A 12,259-nucleotide genomic window follows, 5' to 3' on the forward strand; every position below is an offset into this window, starting at 1 on the left:
TGTGGGAGACCCTTCCAGAATGTATGCATGTGCTTGGAGAAATGCTTTGCCATCGGCTGACCACCTCGCTATTTCAAGATTCTTGGTGTGTCATCGGGTGCCTTGTTCATTCCCTCGCTAGTAACCTTGTCTACTACTCGAACTCTGAACCTGCATTTCCGGAAGGCCTGCTGCTTTGGGAAGGACTCATCCTTTGATGCTCCGAAGAATCCAAGAGCAAAGCTCTGCCTCCCCGGAATGACCAGAAGGAACCCAGAGCGACACTCCCTTCCCCTGATCTGGTGGGGACAACTCCACCACAGCCCCTGCTCAAAGGCCTTGTCTTCCGGAAGCTCCTTACTGTGCCTGCATTGCCAGATCCAAAAGTAAGGGCACTTTCGCTGCAAGGACACAAAAGACTCTCTGTGCTGAGCGACCAGAGAATATTCCTCCCAGGACATCTGGCAAGCACTCTGGTTCCATCGCCGCCAAATAGGGAGCTCCAGGGGCCGATGCTGCCTTCCTTCCTACAACCGCACTTTCAAACTTGGCTCCCAGTCCTCCTTCTGTGACTGGATCCTCTTTGGCTTGGCTTCTTCAACTTCAATATTTGTTCTTCATTGGGGTGCCTCGAAGTCACCCTCAAAAGCGGAATCCTGTGTCCCAGGATGATGTGGGAACCCTGTGTCGCCGAAAACTGCTGACCATAGCTGACCCTCCTTTCCCCTCCTCTGGCTTCAACTCACGACCTGGGAATCGCCAACTCTTCAACAATCGCTCGTCCCTTGGGTCTGGAGGTCCCTCCTGCTCTGACGCTCTTGTGAAGCTGGCAAGCTGTTTCTTTGTGTAATTCTTTATCTCTGGGGCTCCTGTACTTCATAAATGGTCTTCTGTGGGACTCCCTCCACCTGGCCTCCAAGAACTGCTTCTTGAAAACACTTTCACAGCAGGTAACTCTCTCCCAGCAAAGACTGCCGCAGTTCCCACTGCTGGTCTCACTTGGTCTCTCTAAACTTGCTGGCCTAGATAAGACACTCTACATATCTGTTACTACAATTTCCTTTTAATAAACGCTAAAGAACTCTTCTGCTACTGTGTCTATGGGTCTAATGCGTTGTGGTATATTTTGATTTACTAAGTTTAGTTACCTGTAAGTGTTGGGATGTTTCTCTTTGCTGATCATATTTTTATAAAAATATAGTGTGTAGACATTCTCTCATTGGGTATAAGTGAAAAGTGTGTATTGTTCCTCTTAACTCCCGCACTCAACCTCTGGTGGATTTGGCCTGGGCTGCTTTGTCACAACTATCACTTGGAGAGTCTGGTGACCTTGAGGGAATCACAAACAGTACGCAAGTGAGGAAGATACACCTTGGGACCTGACCACTGGGCTTAACGAACATCTCTCTAACACCAAGACAGTTTAAAGTTTGAATGTGTCAAGCTGCAAGGCAACATAAAGTTGATTCTGTGTTAAATGCCATCTTTCACGGATGTCAATTCACGAAATTACTGTTTTAGTGCAGTGTGCAGCTGTGCCTTTCCTGCGCACCGCTTTCTTTACTTTTAAATAGTTTACTTTAAAACATTAACACCACACACCAAATGACCCCGAGGCTTACAGGCGCTACAGACATACAACAAATAACACAAACCTCAGAACTATATAATCATCCTAAAATAGATCAGAAGTGGCAGTCCCCACAGAAAGAAGCAAGCAATGTATCTGCCTTAAGATTTTTTCAAAACTGAGCAGTTGACCTAATTTCCCTCAAATCTGGTGAATAGAATTCCAAGCTTCTAAAAGCAGCCAGAGAAAAATCCAATTTCTTAACTACTGTCAGTAACAAAGCAGATTTTTGAGCTGATTCATGTTACTCGACCTCAAGCACCTCGTACTAGATTTATACGTCAGTGCTTCACTGAGGTATGACAGACCTACACCCATCAGACATGTATTAGTGATTAGGAGGAGGCAAAATTCGATTCTATGACAAGACAGGAGGCTCATATTATGCATTTCAATCTTTACTCTGAAACCACAGCAGCAAAGAAAAAACTTTTACAAACAAAAAGCTGTAAAGAACAGAACTAAATAAAGTTCATTGTAAATGTAAATGAGCTCCCCAATCCATCATGGAGGACAGGTCATGCTCTGCAGGAGACCAATGAGCAGGGACCTTTCCTTATATAAGTCCATTACTCTAAACCCAACTCCTCTTTCTTTGCTGCTGACACCACAGCTAATTCACTCCTAATTTCGTTGTGCCTTGCTTGTTTGTCAGTAGTAGGCCTTGAATATACATTGGCCTTAATTTATGTAAATGTTTGATGTATTATATATTTGGTATATATTTGCATGCCTTTCATTTTGAAAGGGAAAAGGTTTGCTTTGATATCTTGTGTATAGCTGGCCGTGTGCGGCCGTTTCCTTATTTATTAATGAAGAATATTTAGAAGAATTAAAGGACTCATTTATTTATATTTCCTTGTTTACTTTGATTTTAGCACGTGCCGGTTTGTCAGAGGTCAGACCCGACGCGTGCGAGGGATGTAGTTATTGTCAAGTCGTTGCCGCCCTCTAGGTCCTGACACGCACTGGTCTGTCAGAGGCTTCGGTTCAAACCTGGCACGCGCGAGAGCAGTTAAGCTTATTTTTCAAGTTTGGGCGTTGCCGCCCTTTAGGTCTCGACGCGCGCGAGCACTGTGTTTTCTTTTCGTTTCTTTTTCATTATTATTTTTTAGCATGGGCATTGCACCCTCTATGGACCGTTGCGCGCCGGTCTGATGGAAGCTTTGGCTTCAGACCCGACTCGCAAGGGGCTCTATGCTTCATAACGAAGCACCCTGTTTCTGTGGCACAGTCTTTGAGTGTTCTGACTTGTACTTGAAAGGTTGGGTGTTCGAGCCAATCCTCCAGTTTAAAGAAATTAGGGATGATGTGAAATATCTATTTAAATTTTTCTTTCATATTTATTTATATTTTGTGTGTAGATATATGTATGTATATGTATGTATATTTCTATATATACATACATACATGTTTGGACTATTGCCAGACGCTGTGGGTCTCGCTTGTTGAAGCACATTTAAAAGCTTATGCTTCAGCCAGAAGCAGGCTAGCTCAAGGGTACAGAGGCATGTTTTCCATGCAGGAAGACCTGGGTTCGCTTCCTGCCATGCCCACTGTGCACATAGGTGTATGTGTGTATATATATATATATAGTTTTAAATTGATACATTTATTTGCCTATTTAAATTGATATTTTAAGTTTATGTTTGGCGAGGACCCGCATGTTCAAAAGTCTGTGGCTCTGCCAGTCTGCAGCTTTATGTTAAGCGCTGCTCATGACATGAGTGATTTGCCTTCACTATAGGTGTGCCTTAACCTGCTCGGTTTCAGGCTTTGCCTGGGTTCTACTGCGAGGTTCTCCCTCGTGTACTGCTGGTTGCCACACTCTGCTGGGGTGAGCAGTTTGAGGTGCACTGGCTCAGTGTATTCCTCCCTTAAATTGGCAGCTTTGTTTAGGTGCTGCATATGGAAGATGTCATTATCTTCCCTGGAAGGGTGCCGTCACCTGCTCGGTGGCAGGCTTTGCCTGTGTTCTAGTGTGAGGTGTCCCCTCGTGTACTGCGGGTTGCCACACCCTGGTAGGGTGAGCAGTTTGAGGTACACTTGCTCAGTGTATTCCTCGCTTAAAGTCGGCAACTTTGTTTGTGTGCTGCATATGGCATTGGTGATTACCTTAACTGTTTGTGTGCCATAACCTGCTCGGTTTCAGGTTCTGCCTGAGTTCTAATGCGAGGTTACCCCCTCGTGTACTGCTGGTTATCACGCCCTGCTCGGGCGAGCAGTTGGAGGTGCACTTGCTCAGTGTTTTCCTCCCTTAAAGTCGGCAACTTTGTTTATGTGCTGCATGTGTCAGTTTTCATTATCTTCCCTGTAGGTGTGCTGTCACCTGCTCGGTGGCAGGTTTTGCCTGTGTTCTTCTGCGAGGTGAACCCCTCGTATACTGCTGGTTCCACACCCTGCTTGGGTGAGCAGTTGAGGTGCACTTGCTCAGTGTACTCTTTTGCTAAACAATATGTTTAAATGATGCCTGGAACACATTTGCGTTTTCAGAATTGTCAGTAGCCGGATAGTTCAGTAGGTATCAGCTTCTATAAGGGCTGGGGTTCAGACCCCTGTTAGGGCGTAACCCCTCTTCCGTGGATATTTTATATTTTTATATTATTTTATATTATTTTATTTATTTATTTAGTACTTTAAAGAAAAGAGTGTGTGGAGGTAGTTGTAAACAGACCAATGTGGGGGTTGTACCTTTCCTCTCTAGCCATCACTCTGGTGTTAACCTTTGTCTTTTAACTAAAATTCTGTTGCCCTTTACCTTAGTTAGTTTCAGGACAACTCAGTCCTTTTCTTAGGTTTTGCTTTCCCCAATAACAATTGCTCCACCCAGTACCCGTGCTGATTAAGCTGCAGAATTTTTCTCTCAACATGAGGAAGAAAACATGATGCATTATACCCCTATTGAGGTCTGCAGGGCTTGATGCTCTCTTTAGTGGGTGGCGTGTTTCCCTTACTATTTGTCCCAGTATGACATTCATTATACTATTTGGACTATTGGTGGAGACAAGGTCAGCTCAGGGGTATATGTTCAGTTTTGTTGCAAGGCAAGTTGGGCAACCATGTTCTAATTGGATGGAGTGTTTAGAAACACTTGCTGGTATCCGAGGGACGAGTTCCCAAATAATATCTTTCTGGCGCCAGCCCCATGGTTTTTCCTCCCAAGGTTTGGCCTGTTTTCAGCTAAACGTCTAGCTGTGTGTTACAATTTCTCCTCTGCTCGAGGAGTACAAGCAGGCTTCTGTACCCTCTAGAGCGTTGTTTAGACTCTTTTCTTTATATATATATATTTTTTCTACAGTGCAGCGAATAGAGTGCTGGCTTTCAGATCTGTGCTGAGCCTACTGATGCAGGTTCCTAATTTGGAAGGGTCTAAATCAGTCTTTCATCCTGTTCAGATCGATACGTGAACACCTCACACCACACCTCGTTGGTAGTAGTGATGAGCAACACCCATATACCTGAGGGTTCGTAGCACTATATAAGTGCTATTTTACTATGGGCAATGTGCTTAATTTTCTCCTTCCCCTGATCCCCATAGTGGCCAGTCAGCCTCACATGCATACAGAGACTCAGACCTCAGTGTTTGAAGGGACAGTGGTTCCAGTATTCTTTCACAACCTTTCATTTACGGGGCATGATAATTATCCCAAGGTCTTTCCCCCTCATTCCCTTTCCCGCCATCCTTGGGGGAGATTGCATCATAATATTACACCTCTGGGAGTAACACTTAATGGTTTCTGTTTTTCCTTTTACAGGAGTTCTGGCTCATGACCAGTGCAGACTTGCACTGAGCATTTCCCTCCCGTCGGTTTACTTTCCTTTGCGCTACTTCCTGGTATTTCACTAAGTTAAGCGGAGCCCCACCTTCCATGGTCAGGGGGTTGGTTAGAAGTGATAGACTGTATTTAAGGGTGTAAAGCGGGGCTTTAGTGTGGTCCTCAGGGTAGCCTTCTTCTGGGTTGCAAGTTTTTTTTCCTTGATAAGTGGAGGTTTCACCTCCTTTGGGGAGGCACAATATCCCTTGGTGGGATAGAGGGGTCTGGGAGTGCTACTCATCTTCCATCCAGAAGCTCATGGTATCTCAAGCTCTGGTTCTCTCTAGCTTGGACTATTGTAACAGCCTCTTTCTAAATCTACCTGCCTCTACTCTCCGCCCTCTGCAACTAATCCAGAACAGGACTGCAAGACTTGTCCTTGGCCTCAAGCCCTGGGATCGTATCTCTCCAGCTCTGAAATCTCTTCACTGGCTCCCAGTGGATGCAAGGATTAAATTCAAAACCCTCTGCATTGTCCACAAGGCTTTCTGGGGCCTGAGTCCAAAATACCTTCAGCTATCCCTCTGCAAATACCTCCCCTCTCGAGCTCTTTGCTCCTCTACCTCCAACTCACTCAGGGTCAGTCGTTTTTCTAAGAAATGAGCTGGGACCTCACTCTGGAACAGCCTCCCTGCCACTCTAAAACTTGAGGAGACCCATCTCCGGTTCCGGAAGCACCTCAAGACCTTCCTCTTTTCTTCTGCCTTCGCTCCCCCTCTCCCCTGCTGATCTGTTCTCTCTTGGCACCGTGCACCTGGCCACCCTCTGTCTTTTGGGCCCAGGTACCTGATCATCCTGTCACCCTCCTGCACTGCCTCCGGGCCACCCCTTGCACTGGGGTCTGTATCTGTACCCGTACAGCCCCCCTTTTTCTTCCTGCACTTATCGGACCTACCCTGTCTGCTGCCTTAAACCTAGCACTTGCAAATTGCTGGCTGCATTACCACTGTTTGTTGCCTTTATTATTTATTTATTGTTATTTATCTGTTTCTCCTCTGCTTCGCACTTTCCACCTCTCCCCCCTTCCATGCACTTTTCCCCTCCCCCCTCTCCCATGTCCTTGTGCGTTCTCAATGTCACTGGGCCTAGTAAGATCGCTGTTTTGTTCTCCCCTGTTCCCTTCCCTTGTCGCGCTCTGAAACACTTATGTACGAGCGCGATAGAAATAAGATATCAATCAATCAATCATCCAAGCTATTACGGCCCTCTATCACAAGGCGTTCCAACGTCTCTACTTTAACTATCTCAGAAGGTGTCTGTCAGTGCGATTTCCAGAGGGCTGGGATATATTTAGTTAATGGCTTGGTTCTCCTAGTCACCTGCATGACAGGTAGACCTTTTGGGTTTTCACAGGAGATTGTTGTGCAATAAGGTGCCAGCACAGGGTGCTGGGGGCTTCAAGGTTTCTTCGGATTGGCTTAGATAGAGGTTAGTCCTCTTCTGGTGAGCAACTTCATTTTAACTGTTTAGAAAGCAGTTCTTTGCAGTATAGAGTTTTTGCTAAAACTATGGAATTTAGTGGTCCTCCTTCGGTTAGTTCATGATCCTCTAGGGGATTTATCAACCATGGAGGAGGGAACAAGGTCCAAGCACTGGGCACATCTACAAGGGGGTTCAGATATCACTATAATGGTAGCGATTGGATGTAAGATAAATCTTTTCTCCTTGGCAAGTTAGGTCTCTTAAAGGAAAGGTTTTTGTAAATATCTTCCTTTTGTCATGGTAGCAGAGTCCTTCTTCAAGAGCTCAGGAGGTCTGAAGGTCTCTGTCTTGGCGGTTTGGCAGGTTTAACTTTTCAGGTGGGGCCCCTTCTCTTCTATTCTGCTTCTGCCTCCAGAAGACAAACCTTTCTTAGTATACACATGTGTCTGGGGACAATTGTGTGTTAAGTGTATTGCTTTTCAGCTCCGCTCAGGATAGGCCGTCCTATTACAGATTATTAAAATGACCTTTTTACTCCAATTTTACCTTTTATGAAGATTTAGCTTTCCCACTTGGTTCCCCAGTGTGGTTATGTGACATGCCCTGTTTCTAATACGATATCTTCCTTTAACGCATGGGATGGAACATACAAAGCTTTCACGCCTAAGGGGTATTTTTCTTTATCTCCAGGAGAGCTAAGTGTTTTTTTTGCTATCTAGGTTCCCAAAGATGGTATGAATTTAAGTGTTTTAAATATTGATTGGACAACAGAGGAGTTTATTACTCCGATGGTTTTTCCTAACCTATTAGTATAGGAAAACTTTGTCCAGTGTCCCCCCCCTCTTTTTAACGAGTTGGTCTTGGTGGCCTGTAAGGAACGCTGAAATTGGCACATCTTCCAGTATTTTTTCTTGCAATGGATTGGGCTATGCCTTATAAAACAGCTATATGGCCAGCCTAGCCTTGGGCAATACTTTTGCTGTCAGCTGATTGATCAAATGAAAACATTTAAAAACATTTTCTTCTCCTATTGCTAATTTTATTATATTGTCACTATTGTATTGATCATGTTGTACTAATGGGATTCAAGGGCTTCAAACATGCATAATATGAGCCTCCTGTCTTGTCATAGAATGGCTAATCCCCCACACTAACCTGAGAAGGGGGTTTAGATTCTATTAAAGACAATAGGCGAGTATTATCCCACCCACCCTTGATATGATATGATATGGCAGTTATGACACGCATATACACAGGCGTTTCAAGAGAGAACATTCTTTGGTTTGTTGTTCTTCCCATCCACCCACCCTTCTTGCTTGTTGTTCTTACAGCTACCAGTTGAGGTTCTGATCGAGAGTGTGGCTCACAGTTACAAGAGGTGGAGTGCGTGTAGGAGAGCTTCGCTGGATTTGTCTTCATCGTTCATCATCTGATCTGTGCAGTGGATGTCTGGTTCAAGACAGCTACAGAAAGAGGAGTTGGGTTTAGAGTAATGGGCTTATATAAGGAAGGGTCCCTGCTCATTGGTCTCCTGCAGGGCATGACCTGTCCTCCATGATGGATTGGGGAGCTCCCTTACATTGACATTGAACTTTATTTAGTTCTGTTCTTTACAACTTTTTGTTTGTAAAGGTTTTTTCTTTGCTGCTGTGGTTTCAGAGTAAAGATTGTCTTTAAAAGAATCTAAACCCCTTCTCACGTTAGTGTGGGGGATTAGCCATTCTTGCCTATATTGGTAACCAGTGTAAGTGGTGCCTTGCTTCGGACACATGATCTCGCCTCTTAAATCCTAAGATTACTCCGATCATACCATTTTGCACTACATGCAATCTAGCACATTCGGATTTGGAGATCCCATCCAGTAGGCTACTGCAGAAATCAATTTTTGATCCTATATTGGCTCTTGATATGGTTTCACAGTTGGCTTGGGAGATATGTGGGCGGGGCTGCTCCAACAGTTTAATATAATAAGCAGTTGAGGAGACTAACCCACACCACACACCGTGGGTAATAATAAGCAGCGCTCAGATACCTGAGGGTTCGTAGCGCTATATAAATGCAAATTATTATTATTATTACTAACCCTCTGAAATGTGCCTTCATATTCAGGAGCAGGTCCAAATAGACCCCTGGGGTTTTTACCTTTTCTTTAGTCACAATATCGCAACCTGCCACTAGAAAGTGACGATACTCTTCTCCCAATTTGCAGATTCTTTCTTTCGTACCAATCACCATTAGCTCAGTCTTTTCCTCGTTTAGCGCTAGACCATTATTTAACATCCAGTTTTGTATGAGATCATAGATCTTATTGATTCTATTTTCATTTGTAAAGCCAATGCCATGTTTTTCCAAAAGATCCAAGAAAGGGACCATAAAAATGTTGTGCAGGGATGGAGATAAACAAGCCCCCCTGTGGTACACCATATGCCAGTAGGATCGGTTGTGCTTCTGCATCCTGACTGTATACCCTGCACCAGCGATCACTCAGAAAGGAACTTATCCACAATACAGCATTCTCTGAAAAATCTGCCATTTCCCTCAATCTGGCCGCCATCAACTCATGGTCCACCAGGTCGAAGACTGCTGAGACGTCCAGAAGCATGAGCATTGCAGTCCGCCCCTTGTCCATGATCTGCAGCAGCCTGGACTTCAGATCCAACATGGCCCTTTCTGTCCCATAGCCTTGCCTGAAGCCAGACTGCCATTTATTAAGGATCCCTTGGGCATCAAAATGGGCTGCAATTTGCGAGTAAGCTACCCTACAGAATTCTCAGCATGAAAGCAGTATTCGTAATAGGCTGTTAATTGCATGCCATTTTAGAACACAAACCTGGTTTCTTTAACAAAGGCATAATCCACGCATTCTTGAGGGTGGTTGGTACCAAGTTTTGTTTAAAGGAGGCATTGACAAACTCACAAAGTGTGGCAATCAGTATAGGGGTGCATGCCTTTATTACAATCGCAGGGCAGATGTCCCCTCTGCAACTTGTGGGTTTAAGTTTAGAAATAAGCAGTGCCAGTTCATCTTCTGTGACAGGCCTGAAATTAAAATGCTATTTTATCACCTTAGGCATGTGATTGGTCCGACCAGGATGATCTCCCGTAAAACTACTGCTATCGTGGATCGTTCCAATCTTCTCTTTAATTTGACTGAGCTTGCTCATCATAGCCTCCCGAACAGAAGAACACCAGATAGAATCTTTTTGGATAATATCAGAATTCCTGGAACCCGAGGCCCCTAGCTCTTCCAGAATCTTAAAACCTTCCTCAGTTTCAAATTCTTCTTTTGTGATCCTCACATCCAACAACCTTTTTTTTGCTACAATAACAGCTTCTTAAATTTTTTTTGCTGCCTTTTTATACCATACCCAGTCCCGGGCATCCTGAGAGGATCTCCAGGCATAAAAACACTTAATTTGGTCAGACCTCGGTTTTTGCAGCTCCATGGAGAACCAGAAGTTCCCCTTCCTCTCCACCATTTTTTTAGTTTTAAGAGGAGCTTACCTATTAGTGGCCTCCTTTAAGATTTGCTGATAACAGAGGTAATATCCCCCACCATGGTAAGCTTAGACATCTTCTCTGCTAACGGCAGTAGCCATGGTGTCATTGCTTCCGGAGTAAGATTTTTTAAATTCCTCATCGTCACCAATACTTTTTTCGCCCTCCCTCCTTCTCTCGATCCTAGCACCCAGTATAGTAAAATGTACAAAAAAGTGGTCTGACCAAGGGCATGGGGCTACTACGTATCCATGGCCGCCACTTTATATGTGGCGACCCAGTCCAAGATGTTCCCCTTTGTGTGAGTAGGTAATCTAATAAACTGTGCAAAGCCCAGATTTTCCAAGGAGCTTTTCAGAATTCCTGCTTGAGAGTCATTCTCATTTCATAACCAAAGATTAAAGTCCCCATAACCAGGGTCTTCATGATAATATTTAGGATAGGAAGCAGAGTATGACAAATGTGTGTAACAAATGTAGGCATTGTGCTGGGCGGTCTACAAACTAGGACCAGATTGTAGTAGTTTCTGCGCTGGTCCCGCTTTTAAGTTGTATAATATCACATCCTTCAATAGGTAATGTTGCAACTTACCAGACATCCAGATTGGTTTTAAAAATAAAGGCGACTCCACCTCTCGTACCCTCCAGTCTATGCTGCCGTAATATATCATAACCTGCTGGGATGGCTAAGGCAAGAGTAGGCCCTGCCACATCATGACACCAGGTTTCAGTAAGCACGCAGACATCTATCTCCTGGCTTATGATATACGTAGATACCTTCTGGCCATGGTTGCTTTGAGGATCAGGTCACAGGGCAATGAGGGGGTCAGACGCCCTCCACGGGACAGACATTTCCTGAAAATAGAGGAGCAGATCGTGCCCTGCCCCATTAGTACCGTGGAAGAGACAGGGGAAGAGGCAACATACTGGCTAGGTACAGAGGTGATGGGGAAGTAGGAATAAGGACAAACCAAGGAGAGTGGGTGGGGGTAACGGGACCCAGTGCATGCAGCGGGACAGGGTGATGAGGAAAGGCACAAGCAAGTAGAAGAGAGGAGGTGCGTACATACAGGAAAATGGGAGGGGATAGTGCAGGCAGGAGATAAACACAGAATAGGCAAAAGAGCCATGCATAGGGTGACCGGATTTTCAAAAGAAAAAACCAGGAGGGCCACAAACACAAAAGAAGGACTACCATGGCAGACCATACTGCCCCACTGCTTCCCGTATGTGCATGCAATATTTAGAGGACTGAACTGCTATCCTGCACATGAACTGCGATTTTTATTTTTAACGTAAACATGTCATTAACGAAGGAGCTTTTATTCTGATTAATATTACACACTTTCCTAACGAGTCTGTGTGGCACAAGCTGGTAATGCGTATGGTGGGTATGTGAAAGATTGGGATGTCAGGGGGAAGCAATGTAAAATGTGTAAATTATTCTGATGTTTGCTTGGTTTATAATTGTTGCCTACCATGAATATTCATTCATTTCATTCTGGTAGTGATCACCTTATCTGTATTCAAAAATTGGAACAGGATCTCTCCCTTTCCTAAAAACCAGGATGTGTTTTATAAATTATAAACACCCTCAGGAATTGGGGGGGGCAGAGGGCCTAATTACGGGACATCTGGTCTCCCTTGGCATGTGGCAAGGCATCATAGAAACACATCCACTGGTTATCCCAGGCAGTTATTGAGAAAGAGATCAATGGGGTCTCCCCAGGTAGCACTCCCAAAAATGATAGCTTTTCCTTAAATGTATATAGATGGTTGTGATGTACACTCCCCTCTGCCCCCCAATACCCCTCACTCCCCCCAGTTTTCAGACGCTGGTCAACCTCCTGCAGAAAGCCTGTTGTCTACCTAGGGAGCAATGTTTATCTGTCCTCTGCAAGCCATTCCATATTCAG

The sequence above is a fragment of the Ambystoma mexicanum genome, chromosome 2p (assembly GCF_040938575.1).
Source record: "Ambystoma mexicanum isolate Mex_15411 chromosome 2p, UKY_AmexF1_1, whole genome shotgun sequence".
NCBI lineage: Eukaryota > Metazoa > Chordata > Amphibia > Caudata > Ambystomatidae > Ambystoma > Ambystoma mexicanum.